Source organism: Podarcis muralis, unplaced genomic scaffold, assembly GCF_964188315.1.
Source record: "Podarcis muralis unplaced genomic scaffold, rPodMur119.hap1.1 HAP1_SCAFFOLD_88, whole genome shotgun sequence".
In the NCBI taxonomy this organism is placed as follows: domain Eukaryota; kingdom Metazoa; phylum Chordata; class Lepidosauria; order Squamata; family Lacertidae; genus Podarcis; species Podarcis muralis.
The window spans coordinates 36,519-59,245 of record NW_027554716.1 but is presented as its reverse complement, the minus strand read 5'-3'; positions in this window follow the sequence as shown (position 1 = coordinate 59,245).

Sequence of the window (22,727 nt, the reverse complement as noted above, 5' to 3'; positions counted from 1 at the left end):
GCTCCTCGCCCCACATCTTCAGCAGCTCGTCCCTGGGAGATTTGCTCTTCAGGTAGAAGAGGTAATAATCCTTCAGCTCCCCAAAGGCTGGGGAGGATGAGTTACCCCTGAGGGTTGCGGGAGAGAAGGCATGTTAGGGCAGGGCAGGAACAAGCCCCCTTACAGGCAAGATGGCCTCCCCCACATTCACCCACTTGACTGCTCCCATCAGCAGAACTGTTGCAGGGACCACAGAATCCCTGTTCTAAATTTATAAGAAGTCCATCTTTTCGTGTGGCAATACCCAAACTCTGGAACTTCCTGCCTATGGACATCAGGCAGCTGCCTTCACTGTACTCTGTGCTAGAAACATTCGTGAAGCCCACCCAGATGTTTAGAAAACTGATGCATATTTCCATCTGTTTTTAGCTAGTTGTGAACTTGAGCTCTTGAAAGTATTACATTATCGCTGTTCTTACCAATAAATTTTATCGTTTTGTCTTTTTCGCAAACCGCTTCGAGGCTCATTTGATTTTTTGATTTTATACAGTCAAGTGGTATATCCGGATAGTTGGATAGGACCAATGCCTAAGCCAATACCGCTCATCACCTGTAACCGATAAAGTTGCGGGCAATTTTAGCCCATTAACCTAAATAATGGTGTCATGTGTCTTTATTTCTACTGGTGGGAGGCAGGAACTCGCCACGCAAACGCCGGCACCCTTGGCCTGAAAAGCAAGATGCATGCCGCAACCCCATAGTCACTTTTGGCTGGACTTAACTGTCCAGGGGTCCTTTACCTTTTTACCCGTTTTTGTCAACAACTCCCATCCACTCCAGCCAGCACGGCCAATGGTCAGGAGCAACAGGAGCAGTCAGCTCAGCAGCCATTGCATCAGGCAAAGGAAGAGAGTTGGAACTAGAGGGTTGCTCTATTAATATGGCTAAAAAGACCAGCAATTTTACTCTGATTTTTTATTCCTTGCAACCATTGACATTCTGGCTCTGGCAAGTAACCAGTGCTTTTCTTCAAGGCTAGGGAAAAAGGTGCTAGTACTGCGTACCCTTGAATACCCCCCCCCCCCCCCGAAAAAGCACTGACTGTAACTAAGAATTAGAGCCTGGACCTGCTTTCACCTCCTCTTCCCTCCCACTCCCCTTTCCTTTTGTGTCATGTCTCATAGGCCACACCCACACCCATATATTTAAAAGCATGTTGCTTCCTTCAAAGGATTCTGGGAACTGTAGTTCACCCCTCACAGTTCTCAGCACCCTTAAACAAAGTGCAGTTCCCAGGATCCTTTGGGGGAGGGAAATGGGATTTAAATCATGTCTGGTTTGGATGTGACCTTAGATTGCAAGGGTGGGACATTTGTAAGCCTTTTTTGACTGACGAGTGGCATGAAAATGCCTAGTAATTGCTCAGCTGAGAGGAGAATCCACATCCAAGAGCTACACAAACACATGCCTAATTAACAGGTTTAATTGCAATTAACTATCTTGCACACATCCAGGAAAGAAAGAAAAATAGGGCACATATTTTCAGCAGATAAGATGCAAGGCTGATAAGGTGTAATTGTTATTAAACGAGTAATTCCATATGTGACCCTTTCCTCAGGGGAAGTTGTTCAGCTGTTCGCTAGACAAACGTTATGAGCTGTAGTTGACGGACATGGCCAGTTTCAGTGGGTCTACTCTGAGTCAGACACAGTTGCAGACCACCTTACTTCTAATAAAAACATACATTGCAGAGCCACTTTGCCTCGTTTTCCCCCCACGCAACAGCCAAGGAGTCCCCAAGACCAGGACCCCCATAGCAAGATGCCCTAGGCTGACTCAGCCCATCAGTCCCAGGACTGTCAACACTGGCTGGCAGCAGCTTTCCAGGGCTTCAGGCACGGAAGATTTCCAGCCCTACCAGGAGATGCCACTGGGGATCTGAAGCAAGATTTCCTCCACCACCGAACTAAGACTCTTCTCTTTCCATGGCTGCCACAAATCACACACTAAACATTTAGGGGTTCTGCAAGGGAACAAGGGTTAAGACATCACTTGCCTTTTCCAGGTGAGACTTTTTCAGGCTCCCACTCTGAGCAAAGGGAGTTGGAGCAGGAGGTCATTTACAATAAAGGATATTTCCAAGGCGGAGATCAGGGCTGGGCAAGCAGCGAGGCGGGGAGAAGGGACAAGAGCCCAAACCTGCAAGACCCATCGCAACACTTGCCTGGTGGAGTGATCCTTCCATGCAATTGTCCACTGCAGCTGGACAGGCTTTTTGCTGCGCTCCAGGTTATTTCCTGCGGCTGTCCACGTGCACACCCAGTGAGACTCTCAGGCTCGCTGACCTTGCTTGGATCAAGTGCACAGCCACTCTCCAAAATGGACTCCCGCCAAGAACAACAGCAGCCTCTGAGCCTCCGCTCTACAGCTATGCAAACAGAGACGCCGCTTGGGCTCTCAGTAACTGCACATACAAAGCCAACTAAGGTGTGCATTCAAAGGTGCCCTCCTGCTCCAACCAGAGCCCAGCCCAGACCTGCGGATGCCAGACCTGGCTTGCCAATCAGAGGCCGGCCCTGGCACTCCCTCCAATCTCTGCCCGCTGCTCCAATGGGCAGTGGAGATCCAGCCCTCTAGAGCAGTGTTTCCCAACCGGTGTTGTGCCGCGAGACGTTGCCTGCTGTGCCGTGGGAGGGAGGTGGGCGAGTCGGGCGGCAAGAGGCTAGGAAGCAAATGGATTGCGAAGTCTGCTAGGTTCAGATTCAGGTCTCGGCTGTTTCCGGCAAGTGCAGATTCGGGTCTCGGCTGTTTTCGGCAAGTGCAGATTCCAGACTCGGCTGTTTCCGCCGGCCCAACTCACTGATCCCGCGCCGTACGTAAGAATTCTCGAGCAAAGGCGCAGGCGCATTCCTCCTCGGAGAGAGCGGCCGTTGGCGTCCAAGATGGCGGCTGTGCTGGCTGAGGGGAGCGCGGGCGGCGCCGAGTCCGAGGCAGCGGCTGTTCCGCCCATGGCGGGGCTGGAGATGGTCCAGCAGGGAGCCGAAGCCCGGGTCTACCGGGGCCTCTTCCTAGGCCGGCCAACTGTGGCGAAGCACCACTTCTCGAAACGTTACTGGCACCCGCTGTTGGAGGAGCGCCTGAGCCGCAGGCGGATGGCGCAGGAGGCCCGCTCGCTGCTTCGCTGCCGGCGGGCAGGTGGGTGCGCCTCGAGACTGGACTGCGCGGGGCAGGGGCGCGGGCTGGGATTCCATCTCCTTTAAATTGCATGGCTGGCCCACCTCTTTGCAAGGAGTGCGGTTGGGAATTGCAAGCAAAGCAGCCACGCAGCTCGATTCCAGTCTTTAGTGACCGAAACTAATTCTCCCCCCCCCCCCCCGCTATAGGCAAGGAAGCTGAAGACTGGTTATGGAAGGCGGTGGGCTAAGCCACAGGTGTTCTGGTTTGCGAACATTTTTCAGAAGCCAAACGTGCTCCATTTTGCGTGCCATGCTTCTGTTTTGCGGTCTGTCTGCTTTTGCTGTTTATTTTGCATTTTTGTCTTTCTGACTTTTTTGTTTTGTTTTTGTGACTGATTGATTGACTGATTGTGTGACTGCAGTACATTGTTTATTGCTTTCATTTTATGGATCAATGGTCTTTATCGATAGTAAAATTCATGTTAAATTGCTGTTTTAGGGGTTGTTTTTAAATGTCTGGAATGGATTAATCCATTTTGCATTACTTTCAGCCAAACAGGCCCAGGTTGCGCACTGAATAAAGTATTTTATAATTTTTCATATTTGTGTTTACTTACTATTTCATAATAAAGTAATTATAAAATACTATCTTTGTGTTTATTTGATTCCTATTAAAGAGAGTTACTTTATATATAGTCAATATAGGCACAGAGTTAATTTTTTAAACATTTTCTAATGGTGGTGTGCCTTGAGATTTTTTTCACGAAACAAGTGTGCCTTTCCCAAAAAAGGTTGGGAAACACTGCTCTAGAGACACCCTTCTGTTTGTCAAGCATAAACGCTCCCTTTGATTGTCTGGTCTGAATGCCCTGTTGTTTGTACAAGGGCCGTTGTGCAAAATGTTTTACGTTCCGAGAGCAGAGCCATATATTCCCTGCTGACCCCCTCAAAAGGAATCAAAATGAGGGACCCTCCTCCTTTTTACAGTAAAGACACTGCCACCGAAAAGGTACTTTTGTTATGCGTAAGAACCGCACAGGATCTCCCTTCTCTTCATACTTAAGAGAAGAGGAAAGGAAAGTTCTCCTGCCAGCCTGACAAACCCATCCGTGGAGAACCTATACGGACTGTTTGAAGACCATGTAAAATGACATTTGCCTGGCACCTGCTTCGTATAATATAGGCAGGTGGTCAGAAAACAATTTTATTTTCTCAGGTTTTAATCAACACATTGTGGCTCTGGAACTGAAATTGCTAAACTATGTATCACTTTGTGCTGTATTCTTGGTTTTATTGAATTTGTATGTAGCCATTTTACGGCATTTTTAATAAAAAAAGGGAGGGAGGGAAGGAAGGAAGGAAGGAAGGAAGGAAGGGAGGGAGGGAGGGAGGAAGGAAGGAAGGAAGGAAGGAAACCATCACACAGCCACAAAACCGGCAAGGAACTTTGTGGCACCCAAAAGGCTAACTTGGGGTGGGGAACCTCAGGCTCCCAGAGAACAAATGTGGCCCCTGCACCTCTCTGCCTGGCCCTCAAACTCTCTGCAGACCACACCCATCACTGGCCTTCCTTGCTTCTCCACACACCGTTTTTTCCTTGACCTGACTGGAATGTTGTCTTTGAACCCCAATACAGTGGTACCTCTAGTTATGAACTTAATTTGTTCCGGAAGTCTGTTCTTAACCTGAAACTGTTCTTAACTAGAGGCGCTGCGCCACCGGCACATGATTTCCGTTCTCATCCTGAGGCAACGTTCTCAACTTGAGGTAACTCTTCCAGGTTGGCGGAGTTTGTAACCTGAAGCGTTTGTAACCTGAGGCGTTTGTAACTTGAGGTACAACTGTAATGCATTTTGCTCGTCTGGATGAGGGGGGGTGGCGTGTAAGCATGCAAAAATCGGCCTACTCCAGCATCCTGTTCTCACAGCGGCCACCCAGAAGCCCCAATAGGAAGCCCACAAGCAGGACTTGAGTTCGAGAGCCCTCTCCCCTCCTGAAGTTTCCAGCAACTGGGATGCAGACGACTTACTGCCTCCAGCTGTGGAGGCAGAGCAAAGCGATTGTTGCTAGCAGCAAAGATAAAATTTATATTGCCTCCCCCCCCCCCCACTTTTACCTCTGGCCCCAACCCACCACAGGCATGTGGCCCTGATGGGAATAAGGGCCCCCTTGGGCTAAGACATCCCTGGGCTGGCTTATTTGTTATGGCATAAGCAGGGCCTCACAGAGCCAGGCAGAGGCCGGGGCCAGGTAAATAATGTGCCCCCCCCTTTGGATAACTGAAGTCTTATAAATAAGTATATAAATAATTTTCACAAAAGATATGCTGACAAATAATTTTATTTCAAGGCTTGAACCGTATCTGCATATAAAGGCAAAATGGAAAATATAGATATACCATAGTGCTTTTTAAAAATACACAGGGAAAAGGATTATTTTAAGTATTTACATTTAAAAATGCCTTCCTAGCTTTCTTTTCTGCGAATTCTTGAATTACGCAGGAAAAATCAAGCAACTTCGCCTTATTGTGGTTTATGTTTATCATTGCTAAACCATGTAGGCGTTCTTGAGCTATTGTTGCTTGAAAGAAAGACTTAATTCGTTTTAATATATTGAAACTCATCCCACTCCTCTGCCCATCGCCTTTGCGCCTCTGCCCCAGTGCATCCCCTGCGATTGTGAATATGCTGACCGAGGCCCCATTTGGAATCGGAGGCTCAGGCCAAGTGGCCCATGTGACCCCCCGCTGCCTGGGCCTGGGCATAAGCCTTCCAAAGGAGTTTACAGAGGGTGCCTCTGGACCGGCTGTGGCTGATGGGAGGTGTAGCCCAAGGCAGCAGATTAGCCTTCTCCAATCTCGAAGAAAACAAGAGAAGCAAAGATTCAAGGTCTTTCCAGGAATGCCCTGGCTGGCTGAGCTAACTGGTACTTACTGCCAAGTACCTCCTCAACCCTCACACCTTCTTCCAAGCAACAAAAGCCATCTAAGGTGAGCTGGGGCGGGGGGGGGGGGAATGTTTGCAAATTCTAACCAATTGGTTCTGCAGAGGATTTAGCACAGGATGAAAATTTCCGTGTTGCTGGTTGCTAGGGCTTCTTTTTTCCACTCGCCCCACATCTTAGGAACACAGCCAGCTGCTGCCCCCAGCAACCTCCAAGTCAGAATGCTGGCATTCATTTTAGAAGCAGGTGGATCTTGGAAGGCCAGGAACATTTCCAAATCAACAAAGGTAAAGGGAACCCTGTCGTGGCCGACTCTGGGGTTGTGGCGCTCATCTCACTTTACTGGCCGAGGGAGCCGGTGTGCAGCTTCCGGGTCATGTGGCCAGCATGGCTAAGCCGCTTCTGGCGAACCAGAGCAGCACACGGAAACGCTGTTTACCTTCCCGCCGGAGTGGTACCTATCTATCTACTTGCACTTTGACGTGCTTTTGAACTGCTAGGTTGGCAGGAGCAGGGACCGAACAACGGGAGCTCACCCCGTCGCGGGGATTCGAACTGCCAACCTTCTGATCGGCAAGCCCTAGGCTCTGTGGTTTAACTCACAGCGCCACCCACGCCCCCTTCTAAATCAATACCCAATAGTCAGTGCCAGGGCTGGAGTCCTAAGGAGAGCCTGCAGGATCAGGAGAACGATTGCCCTCTAAGGGCAGTATCCTGTTCTCACAGTGGCTAACCAAAATACTACAGTGGGAAGGATGTAGTACGACTCTTGCAACACATTGGCAACTAATATACACACAATAATTACCAAAATAATTACACATTCTTTATCAATCTTCTGAGAAAAATACAAAACCTTGTGCAAAGCCACAGAAACTTGCAAACTGCCCAGTCTAAGATGAACTTACAATGTCTGATTTCAATAGATTTTTTTAATGCTTAACTCACGTCTTTTGTTTTATTTATCTTTTTAGGTAAGTTCATGAAGAAATAATAATAATAATAATAATAATAATAATAATAATAATAATAATAATAATAATTTATTATTTATACCCTGCCCATCTGACTGGGTCTCCCCAGCCACCCTGGGTGGCTTCCAACAAAGTATTAAAATACAGTGGTCTGTTAAACATTAAAAGCTTCCCTAAATAGGGCTGCCTTCAGATGTCTTCTAAAAGTCTGGTCGTTGTTCTTCTCTTTGACATCTGGTGGGAGGGCGTTTCACAGGGCAGGCACCACTACCGAGAAGGCCCTCTGCCTGGTTCCCTGTAACTTGGCTTCTCAAAGTGATACCAACAAAAGGTAAGTCCGGTGTTGTTCACAATACCGAGAGATGCTAGTGAAGTTGTAAAGGTAAAGGTAAAGGGACCCCTGACCATTAGGTCCAGTCGTGACTGACTCTGGGGTTGCGGCACTCATCTCGCTTTATTGGCCGAGGGAGCCGGCGTACAGCTTCCGGGTCATGTGGCCAGCATGACTAAGCCGCTTCTGGCGAACCAGAGCAGCGCACGGAAACACCGTTTACCTTCCCGCCAGAGCGGTACCTATTTATCTTCTTGCACTTTGACGTGCTTTCGAACTGCTAGGTTGGCAGGAGTAGGGACTGAGCAACGGGAGCTCACCCCGTCACGGGGATTCGAACCGCTGACAAGTTGTAGATGGATGTTAATGAAGTTGTAGACAGGGTGCCGGCATTTTGCACCTGTTTCGCCCTGGCAGTCTAAGTAATCAAGAGGCCGCTGTTCGCCCCCGATGGGGCCCTTTTACTGGGGCTTGCAGGTAGCACACTCCCAAGGTGGTTTTCCGGGCTTCTTCAGTGGTCTAATCTCAAAGCCTTGATACGTATATTGATATTCAATTTCATAGAGAATACAATTTCTTGGCTTAAGGGACTGATTTGCTTAGCAGCGGGAAGGATAGCAAGTAGGTTCTGAGTCCAAACTGCACAAACATCTTTGTCACAGACACACATTCACTGCTTTAGTCATCTTTATCACCTGAGCTTCACCTCTGCTGTTTGGACGTGAGAGAGAGAGAGAGAGAGAGAGAGAGAAACTCACTTGCTCCCGTCACCTCAACTAACCCCTAGTGCATTCCTGCTGGAGTTATGACTGTGGGTATGGATCAAAGTTAGGGTTGTTGGTTTTTTTGATACGGATCAAAGTTTGCTAAGGAGGGAGCCTGATCCTGGCTCCTTGACTGGGACTCTCTCCAGCTGGCAGCCACTCTGGAGAAGAAAATAGCACTGGTGCCAAGAGCAATTACAACTGGAGCAGAAACCAGCTCTGAAAGGGTTATGTGAGCAGCAGCTCTGCTGAGGAGACACCCAGATCCTGTTTCTCATTCCCAAAATGCGGATCTAATTTCAGGTGGTGGCATCATGACCCAAACTGCTTCTAAATGCATGGACTGCAATTGTAACAGAAGTGGCGAACAGGGTAAGGGGTTAGCTTTAATTCATTAGCATTGCTGAGCTGGATAGACCAAACTGTCCATTTAGCAGGGCTTCAAAAAATGCTGCTGGAAAGCTGGCGAGAAGGATGTGGGAAGTGGACAATGCAGAATTAGATAAATTAACTGGAAGGATTTGAAATCTGTGGGATCAGAGATTCTTAGAAGACTGGAGTAAATATTTGAACTATTTGAAAAGCAATTGTAATAATCAGATTACGCTAGTAGGACTGTAAGAAGTTCTGTAAGGAGGACTATTTGAAATATTGCAAGAAAGACTATGATGAGAATTATTAGTTAAGGATAATTAAAAGTAATAGAGAAATTAAGAAATGCAGAACAAGTGATAGAAACGGAAAATCTTCAGATGTTGACGTAAGTCAAAAATATTGTATAAGATAAGAAGTTATGTTAAATGATTGTTGGAAATGATATGTTTAAAACCCCCCAATAAAAATGTATAATAAAAATGAGAGAAGGAGGTGGAAAGAGGAGCCAATTGCCGCTGCCCTTGTTCCCAACACTCAGACTTAGAGGGTATGCAAGACTTGCCACACTTCCCTCCCAAGCAAAGCTGCAAATTGAACACCAAAGTTACTACAGTGGTACCTCAGAAGTCAGATGGAATCCGTTCCGGAAGTCCATTCAACTCCCAAAATGTCTGGAAACCAAGGCGTGGCTTTTGATTGGCTGCAGGAAGCTCCTGCAGCCAATCAGAAGCCGTGGAGGATGTTCAGATTTCAAATAATGTTTGCAAACTGGAACATTCACTTCCGGGTTTGTGGCATTTGGGAGCCAAAACATTCGACTCACAAGGCGGTCAAGATCCAAGGTACGACTGTAGTCTTTGAAATGGGCCTTAAAAACACTCTCTTCTTAAGGTTTTTTAATGGTGCTTTAAGAGTTTGCATCATCTCAGTGCTAGGTCATAACAACTCTCCAGACCCTTAAACTACAGCTCCCAGAATTCTTTGGGGGAAGTCATGCCTGTTTAAACTACTATCATATTTGTCAGGGGCTCAGGAGCAGAGGCACAGGGGAGAGAGGAAATGGAGAGCGAAGGGGAAGAATCTGAGGGCAGCGTAGGGGAGTATGACAGTGACCCGAGAGATTCCATGAGCTTCTCCAGCGAATCAGAAGATTCCCAGAAGGGGGTGCCAATGGTCAGGGCAAGGGGGGTCCCAGGGGGTACGCACCAGAAACAAGGGGCCAGCGGGGACTCCCAAAGCAGCAGCGGGAGATCAGGACCAGCTTCCCCACCAGAGCGTAGTGGGGGGGAAGAGTCCCATGTGTCAGGGCCAGCGTCTCCTCCAGCAGGGAGAGAAGATGAGTCAGGGCTGACCACGCCTCTATCGGAGAGTGGGGGAACGGAGGGGAGGTCAGGTCCAGCTAGCCTCCCCGAAGGGGGAAGCAGTGACAGGAGCAGTGTAACGGTCAGGAGGAAGGTTGCCGGCTGGGCGCACGCGCCAAGTTCGAATGTACAGGCGCGCGGGACAGCAGAAAACCCGGATTGGGAACCAGGTCCTAAAGCCCGCCGGAGGCAGGGGGAAGACTCAGGGGACTCAGCGTCAGAAGAGTCTAGGAAGGGCAAGACCCCAGCGGACAGGCGGAACCAGAGGAGGAAAGAGCTGCGCTGGCTCGCCAGATGCAGCTTTGTCACGCTGGCCACGTGACCCGGAAGTGCCTCCGGACAGCGCTGGCCCCCGGCCTCTTGAGTGAGATGGGCACACAAGTTCCCAGAAGAGGGAACACTCCACAAGGAAAGGAGTCAGAAAAAGGATGAGAGGCTGCCAGCTCTGCTGGCAAGGGGTGACGTAGCTGGGCTCCTGAGCCTCACAGAAAGAATGTAGTTGGTCAAGGGAGCCGTGGACTCAAGAAAGTCCAAAACCTCTGGGCTAAGGGAAACCCAGCCAGATTGGGGGGGGTATAAAAAGTAAGTTATTATTATAATTATTGGCATTTTCTCAAGTCTTTAAAAGTTGTTACACACACTTGTCTTGGCTGCTCACCTCCATGCAACACGTAAGGTGAGAAACTCTGTCGCAACAGTAAAATTAAGATCTGCCTTGCTTTGACTGGTTCCTGCCACCGCTCATTTTTCTCTGACCGATCATGGATTTAGCCCCAACCCCAAGAAACCAGTAACTGAAAGGAGGTGGTTCATGGGAATTGAAGAGTATGCTTTCTGCATACGACACACCCACTGCCAAGCACCTCCATCTCACCTGCCCCCAACCCCATACCACCCCTCTCCTAAAACCCCAGTCTGTCACTGAGTCCTTCCCAGCAATAGAATTAGCCGTTCTGGAAGATTCCTAAGTTGTTATTAATCCAGAGTTCAGAATTCAGAATTCAAAGGTCCCAAATATAAAATAAACGTTCATAAATGTACACGGCAAACACATAAGTAAGTACAGGGGTTCAATCCTGTCAGCTTCTTTAGGAGACAACAAGAGTCTGCAAAGCAGGATACAAATAATAGAAAAAGTATTAAACTGTACATTTCAAAGAATATATATATATATCACCCTAGTGTTGCATGGCATTAACATTTTCTAACCACTAGGCCACATGGACTCTCCTAGAACCTTGGCACTGAGGCCGGGAATTCCATGTTCCCAACTGCCGTTGCCTAGCAACGGAGCTTGGGACCGTTTGAGGTTCCTCAGTTCCTCAGCATCCTGAGGTGGGCAGAGGTGTGCCAACCTGTTGCGACAGAGTTTCTCACGTTGCACGGAGGTGAGGAGCCAGGACAAGTTTAAAGACTTGAGTATAGCGTCACGAAGAGTCGGACAACAACAACAACAAATGGCGTCCCAAAGACTCCTGGAGGTAAGTCTAGGTTGCCATGGCCAGGGGACCTAACCCTGGAACCTACTTGTATGAACTTTATTATGGTCACAGACCAGGATAAAAAGAAAGAAAGAGCATATAAATAAAGTAGCAGTTAGGATTTATTTATTTTTAACCGATAACTGTTAGAGCAAATGAGGACAAAGAAACAGGCATAGGATAAAACTGTTTAATGGTCACTTTAAAATGTGAAGGTTCATTGTTGCTTCACAAGTTGTGTATGTCTTTAAGGGCCAGGGCAAGTAACGAAACCCACTCTTACAGCTGTGAAACATAGCAGGTTCTGCTGAGTTGTGTTAATCAAGCTGTGTCAGCAATTGGGTATAGTACCGTATTTTTCGCTCCATTGGACGCACTTCCCCCCCCCCTTAAAAAGTAAGGGGAAATGTCTGTGCGTCTTATGGAGCGAAGCCAGCAAGAGCCGCTGCTGCCGACAAGCTCTGCGCAGCTCTCCCTTTAAAGCAAGAGCTGTGTAGAGTGTGCCTGCGGCTCTGGCTGGCTTTACAGGGACTGCCGTCTGTCCCTCCTTCCGGCTCATTGTAAAGCCAGCAAGAGCCGCGGCTGCTGAGCTGAGGCGGGGAGGAGGGAGGGAAGGGGATTCCGTTGGTCCCTCCCTCCTCCGTGGCTCGCTTTGAAGCAGCAAAGTGGGAGGGAAGCCGCTTACACCCGTGTAAGCAGCTCCTCTCCCACTTTCCTGCTTCAAAGCAACCACGGAGGAGGGAAGGAGAGGACCCATGGATCCTCTTCGCTGCTCGAGGCTGCAGCGGATTCCCTCCTCCCGGGCTTAATAATGTATATATGTCAAGGGCTTTGAGATGCATATAAAATCAGGCTCAGCATTATTAACTGGACTTAGATAAGCCATGGTTCCCCTTCCTTCCCTCCTCTGAGGCTCGCTTTAAAGCAGCAAAGTGGACAGGAGCCACCCGCTTTGCTGCTTTAAATAGTTGAGTCCAACATTTGATTCAGAATATTTTTTTTCATGTTTTCCTCCTCTAAAAACTCTCTGTCTTCTGTCTCCTCTGCCCAGGAGGACTCTCCCGTGTGAGTGCCTGGGGGCCCTGCTCCTTCCTGCCACTTACCACCTGGCCCAGGGCAGGGCCAGACGGGCCTCACTAGGACAGTTGCTGTTACTGCTGGAGGGGTGCAGAGTGCTTTTAAAATATCTTAAAAATTTTCTTTTGAATTTTTTGTAGGTGGGGTGGGGTGGGATGGATGCTTATTGGTCCAACGCCTGACTACTTGGTTACGCTATACCTGATGAATTTCTGCCTGCAAGTCTGTGGAAGCAGCTTGCAGAGTGGGGCACAAAGGAGCATAGTCTTCTCCCTTGGACTGTGCCTCCGGGTGCCCTGAGACGGAGTGGTGGCAGCATTACCATTTCTGTGGCGTTTTGTTTTGTCAAAAAGTAAATGGCTGCTGGCCTCCGTTCCAGAAACCTGACCCACATGGAGGGTAAGGGCAGGTGAGGGAGGGGAGAGTGGCCGGAGCCCCTTTACTACAACATAGTTTCTAAATTTATTGTTTTGCATTGTTTTAATTGTCTGTTTTAACAATATTTGCACAGCAGTTTATAATAATAATAATAATGATGATAATAATATATAATAATAATAATTTATACCCCGCCCATCTGGCTGGGCTTCCCTAGCCACTCTGGGCGGCTTCCAAAAGAATATTAAAATACTGGATTGTTTCAAGAAGTGGCAGAGAGATCTTTCTAGATTTGTCTGGTGTCAGCGTGCTTGTGTTGTTCACTTGTGTTCCTTTGGTGGTGAGAGAGGTTGAGGTTGGCCTAGGGTGTGGTTATTCATTTGTGGCTGGCTGTGGTGGCCTTTGTTTTCGTGTGTGAGTGAGGTGGGTGGGTGTTTTGGATCAGGTTAGCCATATTGATTTGTATGCTGTTGGTGGATTATTGTCATTGTCCTGTTGGGCTGTGTATGTGATAAAGGGGAGCCATACCGGGGTGAAGGTGGCTTCTTCTGTTTTCCCCCGTGTCAGTTTCAGTTTATTAGTTAATTTTTCTAGTAGGGCTGTTTCCCATACTATTTGGTACCATTGGTCCATGCTTACTCCTGACAGGTCTCTCCAGTGTCTGGTTATGGTGTTTCTGGCTGCTGAGAGCAGGTGGGTTATGAGTTCTTTGTGGTGTAAATGGGCATTGTTGTCTTGGAAGATGTTTAGTAGGGCCAATTCTGGGGTCATGTCTTTGCTCAGGTGCACCACAGGTTGCCAACTTCTCTCATTGTCCCCTTGGAACAAAGCTTCTCCTAATCCTATTTGACTGGCATTGGTTTGCATTTCAAAAGGAGGTTGCTGGTCAGGGGCTAGAATCACCCACAAACTTACAAGGGCTTGTGTTAACAACTCAGCGGCTTGCTTGAATTGGTGTAAGAGCCATTCCAGTACACACTGGATTTCTGCTCCCAGGGATTTGATGTTTCCCAAGCCCAATCTAAATCCGAAATCACTCACTTCTCCTTGAGCAAACCGACATTTATACATTTTAAGGGTCAGGTTTGCATCTTGCAATTGGGCCAAAGCTCTCTGCACATGCTTAAGGTGTTCTGGCCATGACTTAGAAAAAATTAACTCAACTTCTTCCAATCCCTCCCATCTCCCTCTGAGCATGGACAAAGGATTTTCTAGGAGCTTGCCAAAAGCTGGCTGGTCTGACACAAACTCTGGGTTCCTTGAGTAAATCTCAACCAAAATTCCTAACATATTTCGAACACAGAGGTGGGGTAGGATGGAATCCCAATCAAACCTAAAAACACTTTTACTCATAACATAACCACACTGTTTCCTAGGACTAAAGTTCTGTAAAAGACCCACCAAATCCCATTTCTTCTCCACACAAACATTTGCATTACAAAACCTTTTTTGAAAAATAATAAACATATCGACTGGGTCTTTAAAGTCCTTGAGCTGTGGATAGAAAAACTCTTTCAGGCACAAAAGGGGTAAACTCTATTGTGCAAAGAGACTTTTCCGCAGTTTCTAAATGACCTAGGAGAGAGTGACCAAATCTCCGCTTTGCTTCAAACGCAGCCAAATCTCCCACCATGGCAGAGGACTCTAAACTCTCCACAGCGGCTTGGCTGGGCTGAGCTGGCCCCCCTTTCTCTTCTTGCCTCTCAGCTTTTGGCTGACAGGACACGCTTGCATCTTTCACAGTCTGCGTCGCTAGGGGGGTCGCTGCAAGCTGCTGGAAAGGAACTGTAGATTTCAAAACCCCTTCCCCCAAAGTAAGGTTTGCACAAACTTGGGGTTCAGGGACTGGAACAAAGGGATCCCCCATAAAATCCTGGGAGGGAACTGAATCAATAGTTGCAGATTGGGGAATTAAATTTCCACCACTAGGATTACTCTTCCGAAAATCGGACTGGTTCAGCTGGGACAAAACTAAGTCATTTGATGGTCACAATATCAGAGTATATGCTTCGAAAGGAAGGCACAACAATTCGATGAAGGTGAACGCTGGGAGGTGTGCTAGACGCTGAGGTGGGCCAGTTAACACCAGGGGTGGCAGTACATATTAAGCCAACCCTCTTCCCAACCGATTTCTCAGGAACAGCAGTCACAGCAGTTCCAGTGGTTTTGGGAGTTATAGCATCAGGCGCCCAACCTTCACCCCTCCCATCCGGGATAAGGCTTCCCTCAGCCCTCAATCCTTGAGGTGTTGTTCCCCAGTTTCCCATCCCCTGTACCTGGGTGGGTAAGACCTTGATGGAAAAAAGTTCACTGCAAGTTGTTGTTGGTAAACCTTAAATCCCCAATCGTTCCCCACCAGGACAGGACTTTTGCACACTTCAGGATCATGTACTATAGTTAGGTGGTTTCCATAGTACCCCTTATACGATACTGGAACAAGGGCAGTAGGTTGAAAAATCTCATTCACACCATAGGGGCTAATCTTTAAGGGGTTAGCCTGCATCTGTATGGGCAAAACCAAATCTCTGGGCACACTGGTAATGTCAGACCCAGTGTCTCGGAAAGAGTTCACAGCAATTCCGTTGATCTCAATGGGGGCTGTAAACTTTGAATTAGCCCACTTCACATCAGGCATACTTGGAGCAGCACCAGGACTCACAGGTCCCACAATAACTGCACTTGAAGTGGCTACAGCTGGTTTGGAAGCTATAGCGTCAGGAGCTGCCCCACCCTTCCCCTCTGGGACCGGGCTTTCCCTAGTTCCTGATTTTTGCTGTTCCGCTTCCCAATCTTCCTCCGGTTGCTGGATCATGCGCACCGCAGGAATCGAAGTCAAAACTGGAGGCTTCTTTTCATTTAATTGGGGGCAAACTGCTTTTATATGCCCCGGTTTCTGTGGCACCCTTTGGTGCCTTGAATGATGGTCAAGGGTGCCGTGAGTAACACTGGCCTCTGTCCCTCTTTCTCTCCCCCCCCATCCCTTCTGGCATCTCTGCCTCCCAAAGGCTTGTGCAGCTGTTTGTTGCAGCACCCCTGGCTATAAGCTCCCCAGGCGAACGGTGCCTCTGGAGCTGGCCTGGGGGTGCTTCCCAGGCCCCTGTGGGGCAGCGTGAGGAGGCAGCTCTCTTTAGGGAAGGGGCGACACCTGCGGCTGTCCAGAGGACTCCGAAGGAGAGGGGAGAGGAGAAGAGGGAACACTCCACAAGGAAAGGAGTCAGAAAAAGGACGAGAGGCTGCCAGCTCTGCTGGCAAGGGGTGACGTAGCTGGGCTCCTGAGCCTCACAGAAAGAATGTAGTTGGTCAAGGGAGCCGTGGACTCAAAAAAGTCCAAAACCTCTGGGCTAAGGGAAACCCAGCCAGATTGGGGGGGGGGGTATAAAAAGTAAGTTATTATTATAATTATTGGCATTTTCTCAAGTCTTTAAAAGTTGTTACACACACTTGTCTTGGCTCCTCACCTCTATGCAACATGTAAGGTGAGAAACTCTGTTGCAACAGTAAAATTAAGATCTGCCTTGCTTTGACTGGTTCCTGCCACCGCTCATTTTTCTCTGACCGATCATGGATTTAGCCCCAAGCCCAAGAAACCAGTAACTGAAAGGAGGTGGTTCATGGGAATTGAAGAGTATGCTTTCTGCATACGACACACCCACTGCCAAGAACCTCCATCTCACCTGCCCCCAACCCCATACCACCCTCTCTCCTAAAACCCCAGTCTGTCACTGAGTCCTTCCCAGCAATAGAATTAGCTGTTCTGGAAGATTCCTAAAATGTTATTAATCCAGAGTTCAGAGTTCAGAATTCAAAGGTCCCAAATATAAAATAAACGTTCATAAATGTACACGGCAAACACATAAGTAAGTACAGGGCTTCAATCCTGTCAGCTTCTTTAGGAGACAACAAGAGTCTGCAAAGCAGGATACAAATAATAGAAAAAGTATTAAACTGTACATTTCAAAGAATATATATATATATCACCCTAGTGTTGCATGGCATTAACATTTTCTAACCACTAGGCCACACGGACTCTCCTAGAACCTTGGCACTGAGGCCGGGAATTCCATGTTCCCAACTGCCGTTGCCTAGCAACGGAGCTTGGGACCGTTTGAGGTTCCTCAGTTCCTCAGCATCCTGAGGTGGGCAGAGGTGTGCCAACCTGTTGCGACAGAGTTTCTCACGTTGCACGGAGGTGAGGAGCCAGGACAAGTTTAAAGACTTGAGTATAGCGTCACGAAGAGTCGGAGACGACTAGACAGCAACAACAAATGGAGGTAAGTCTAGGTTGCCATGGCCAGGGGACCTAACCCTGGAACCTACTTGTATGAACTTTATTATGGTCACAGACCAGGATAAAAAAAAAAGAAAGAGCATATAAATAAAGTAGCAGTTAGGATTTATTTATTTTTAACCGATAACTGTTAGAGCAAATGAGGACAAAGAAACAGGCATAGGATAAAACTGTTTAATGGTCACTTTAAAATGTGAAGGTTCATTGTTGCTTCACAAGTTGTGTATGTCTTTAAGGGCCAGGGCAAGTAACGAAACCCACTCTTACAGCTGTGAAACATAGCAGGTTCTGCTGAGTTGTGTTAATCAAGCTGTGTCAGCAATTGGGTATAGTACCGTATTTTTCGCTCCATTGGACGCACTTTCCCCCCCTTAAAAAGTAAGGGGAAATGTCTGGGCGTCTTATGGAGCGAAGCCAGCAAGAGCCGCTGCTGCCGACAAGCTCTGCGCAGCTCTCCCTTTAAAGCAAGAGCTGTGTAGAGTGTGCCTGCGGCTCTGGCTGGCTTTACAGGGACTGCCGTCTGTCCCTCCTTCCGGCTCATTGTAAAGCCAGCAAGAGCCGCGGCTGCTGAGCTGAGGCGGGGAGGAGGGAGGGAAGGGGATTCCGTTGGTCCCTCCCTCCTCCGTGGCTCCCTTTGAAGCAGCAAAGTGGGAGGGAAGCCGCTTACACCCGTGTAAGCAGCTCCTCTCCCACTTTCCTGCTTCAAAGCAGCCACGGAGGAGGGAAGAAGGGGACCCATGGATCCTCTTCGCTGCTCGAGGCTGCAGCGGATTCCCTCCTCCCGGGCTTAATAATGTATATATGTCAAGGGCTTTGAGATGCATATAAAATCAGGCTCAGCATTATTAACTGGACTTGGATAAGCCATGGTTCCCCTTCCTTCCCTCCTCTGAGGCTCGCTTTAAAGCAGCAAAGTGGACAGGAGCCACCCGCTTTGCTGCTTTAAATAGTTGAGTCCAACATTTGATTCAGAATATTTTTTTTCATGTTTTCCTCCTCTAAAAACTCTCTGTCTTCTGTCTCCTCTGCCCAGGAGGACTCTCCTGTGTGAGGGTCTGGGGGCCGTGCTCCTTCCTGCCACTTACCACCTGGCCCAGGGCAGGGCCTGACGGGCCTCACTAGGACAGTTGCTGTTACTGCTGGAGGGGTGCAGAGTGCTTTTAAAATGTCTTGAAAATTTTCTTTTGAATTTTTTGTAGGTGGGGTGGGGTGGGATGGATGTTTATTGGTCCAACGCCTGACTACTTGGTTACGCTATACCTGATGAATTTCTGCCTGCAAGTCTGTGGAAGCAGCTTGCAGAGTGGGGCACAAAGGAGCATAGTCTTCTCCCTTGGACTGTGCCTCCGGGTGCCCTGAGACGGAGTGGTGGCAGCATTACCATTTCTGTGGCGTTTTGTTTTGTCAAAAAGTAAATGGCTGCTGGCCTCCGTTCCAGAAACCTGACCCACATGGAGGGTAAGGGCAGGTGAGGGAGGGGAGAGTGGACGGAGCCCCTTTACTACAACATTGTTTCTAAATTTATTGTTTTGCATTATTTTAATTGTCTGTTTTAACAATATTTGCACAGCAGTTTATAATAATAATAATGATAATAATAATATATAATAATAATAATTTATACCCCGCCCATCTGGCTGGGCTACCCTAGCCACTCTGGGCGGCTTCCAAAAGAATATTAAAATACTGGATTGTTTCAAGAAGTGGCAGAGAGATATTTCTAGATTTGTCTGGTGTCAGCGTGCTTGTGTTGTTCACTTGTGTTCCTTTGGTGGTGAGAGAGGTTGGGGTTGGCCTAGGTTGTGATTGTTTGTTTGTGATTGGCTGTGGTGATCTTTGTTTTCGTGTGTGAGTGAGGTGGGTGGGTGTTTTGGATCAGGTTAGCCATATTGATTTGTATGCTGTTGGTGGATTATTGTCACTGTCCTGTTGGGCTGTGTATGTGATAAAGGGGAGCCATACCGGGGTGAAGGTGGCTTCTTCTGTTCCCGTGTCAGTTTCAGTTTATTAGTTAATTTTTCTAGTAGGGCTGTTTCCCATACTATTTGGTACCATTGGTCCATGCTTACTCCTGACAGGTCTCTCCAGTGTCTGGTTATGGTGTTTCTGGCTGCTGAGAGCAGGTGGGTTATGAGTTCTTTGTGGTGTAAATGGGCATTGTTGTCTTGGAAGATGTTTAGTAGGGCCAATTCTGGGGTCATGTCTTTGCTCAGGTGCACCACAGGTTGCCAACTTCTCTCATTGTCCCGTTGGAACAAAGCTTCTCCTAATCCCATTTGACTGGCATTGGTTTGCATTTCAAAAGGACGTTGCTGGTCAGGGGCTAGAATCACCCACAAACTTACAAGGGCTTGTGTTAACAACTCAGCGGCTTGCTTGAATTGGTGTAAGAGCCATTCCAGTACACACTGGATTTCTGCTCCCAAGCCCAATCCAAATCCGAAATCACTCACTTCTCCTTGAGCAAACCGACATTTATACATTTTAACGGTCAGGTTTGCATCTTGCAATTGGGCCAAAGCTCTCTGCACATGCTTAAGGTGTTCTGGCCATGACTTAGAAAAAATTAACTCAACTTCTTCCAATCCCTCCCATCTCCCTCTGAGCATGGACAAAGGATTTTATAGGAGCTTGCCAAAAGCTGGCGGGTCTGACACAAACTCTGGGCTCCTTGAGTAAATCTCAACCAAAATTCCTAACAGATTTCGAACACAGAGGTGGGGTAGGATGGAATCCCAATCAAACCTAAAAACACTTTTACTCATAACATAACCACACTGTTTCCTAGGACTAAAGTTCTGTAAAAGACCCACCAAATCCCATTTCTTCTCCACACAAACATTTGCATTACAAAACCTTTTTTGAAAAATAATAAACATATCGACTGGGTCTTTAAAGTCCTTGAGCTGTGGATAGAAAAACTCTTTTTCAGGCACAAAAGGGGTAAACTCTATTGTGCAAAGAGACTTTTCCGCAGTTTCTAAATGACCTAGGAGAGAGTGACCAAATCTCCGCTTTGCTTCAAACGCGGCCAAATCTCCCACCATGGCAGAGGACTCAAAACTCTCCACAGCAGCTTGGCTGGGCTGAGCTGGCCCCCCTTTCTCTTCTTGCCTCTCAGCTTTTGGCTGACAGGACACGCTTGCATCTTTCACAGTCTGCATCGCTAGGGGGGTCGCTGCAAGCTGCTGGAAAGGAACTGTAGATTTCAAAACCCCTTCCCCCAAAGTCAGGTTTGCACAAACTTGGGGTTCAGGGACTGGAACAAAGGGATCCCCCATAAAATCCTGGGAGGGAACTGAATCAATAGTTGCAGATTGGGGAATTAAATTTCCACCACTAGGATTACTCTTCCGAAAATCGGACTGGTTCAGCTGGGACAAAACTAAGTCATTTGATGGTCACAATATCAGAGTATATGCTTCGAAAGGAAGGCACAACAATTCGATGAAGGTGAACACTGGGAGGTGTGCTAGATGCTGAGGTGGGCCAGTTAACACCAGGGGTGGGAGTGCGTATTAAGGCATCCTCTTCCCAACCGATTTCTCAGGAACAGCAGTTCCAGTGGTTTTGGGAGTTATAGCATCAGGTGCCCAACATTCCCTCAGCCCTCAAACCTTGAGGTGTTGTTCCCCAGTTTCCCATCCCCTGTACCTGGGTGGGTAAGACCTTGATGGAAAAAGAGTTCACCGCAAGTTGTTGTTGGTAAACCTTAAATCCCCAATCGTTCCCCACCAGGACAGGACTTTTGCACACTTCAGGATCATGTACTATAGTTAGGTGGTTTCCATAGTACCCCTTATACGATACTGGAACAATGGCAGTAGGTTGAAAAATCTCATTCACACCATAGGGGCTAATCTTTAAGGGGTTAGCCTGCATCTGTATGGGCAAAACCAAATCTCTGGGCACACTGGTAATGTCAGACCCAGTGTCTCGGAAAGAGTTCACAGCAATTCCGTTGATCTCAATGGGGGCTGTAAACTTTGAATTAGCCCACTTCACATCAGGCACACTTGGAGCAGCACCAGGACTCACAGGTCCCACAATAACTGCACTTGAAGTGGCTACAGCTGGTTTGGAAGCTATAGCGTCAGGAGCTGCCCCACCCTTCCCCTCCGGGACCGGGCTTTCCCTAGTTCCTGATTTTTGCTGTTCCGCTTCCCAATCTTCCTCCGGTTGCTAGATCATGCGCACCGCAGGAATCAAAGTCAAAACTGGAGGCTTCTTTTCACTCAATTGGGGGCAAACTGCTTTTATATGCCCCGGTTTCTGTGGCACCCTTTGGTGCCTTGAATGATGGTCAAGGGTGCCGTGAGTAACACTGGCCTCTGTCCCTCTTTCTCCCCCCCATCCCTTCTTGCATCTCTGCCTCCCAAAGGCTTGTGCAGCTGTTTGTTGCAGCACCCCTGGCTATAAGCTCCCCAGGCGAACGGTGCCTCTGGAGCTGGCCAGGGGGTGCTTCCCAGGCCCCTGTGGGGCAGCGTGAGGAGGCAGCTCTCTTTAGGGAAGGGGCAACACCTGCGGCTGTCCAGAGGACTCCGAAGGAGAGGGGAGAGGAGAAGAGGGAACCCTCCACAAGGAAAGGAGTCAGAAAAAGGACGAGAGGCTGCCAGCTCTGCTGGCAAGGGGTGACGTAGCTGGGCTCCTGAGCCTCACAGAAAGAATGTAGTTGGTCAAGGGAGCCGTGGACTCAAGAAAGTCCAAAACCTCTGGGCTAAGGGAAACCCAGCCAGATTGGGGGGGGGGGATAAAAAGTAAGTTATTATTATAATTATTGGCATTTTCTCAAGTCTTTAAAAGTTGTTACACACACTTGTCTTGGCTCCTCACCTCCATGCAACATGTAAGGTGAGAAACTCTGTCGCAACAGTAAAATTAAGATCTGCCTTGCTTTGACTGGTTCCTGCCGCCGCTCATTTTTCTCTGACCGATCATGGATTTAGCCCCAAGCCCAAGAAACCAGTAACTGAGAGGAGGTGGTTCATGGGAATTGAAGAGTATGCTTTCTGCATACGACACACCCACTGCCAAGCACCTCCATCTCACCTGCCCCCAACCCCATACCACCCTCTCTCGTAAAACCCCAGTCTGTCACTGAGTCCTTCCCAGCAATAGAATTAGCTGTTCTGGAAGATTCCTAAAATGTTATTAATCCAGAGTTCAGAGTTCAGAATTCAAAGGTCCCAAATATAAAATAAACGTTCATAAATGTACACGGCAAACACATAAGTAAGTACAGGGGTTCAATCCTGTCAGCTTCTTTAGGAGACAACAAGAGTCTGCAAAGCAGGATACAAATAATAGAAAAAGTATTAAACTGTACATTTCAAAGAATATATATATATATCACCCTAGTGTTGCATGGCATTAACATTTTCTAACCACTAGGCCACATGGACTCTCCTAGAACCTTGGCACTGAGGCCGGGAATTCCATGTTCCCAACTGCCGTTGCCTAGCAACGGAGCTTGGGACCGTTTGAGGTTCCTCAGTTCCTCAGCATCCTGAGGTGGGCAGAGGTGTGCCAACCTGTTGCGACAGAGTTTCTCACGTTGCACGGAGGTGAGGAGCCAGGACAAGTTTAAAGACTTGAGTATA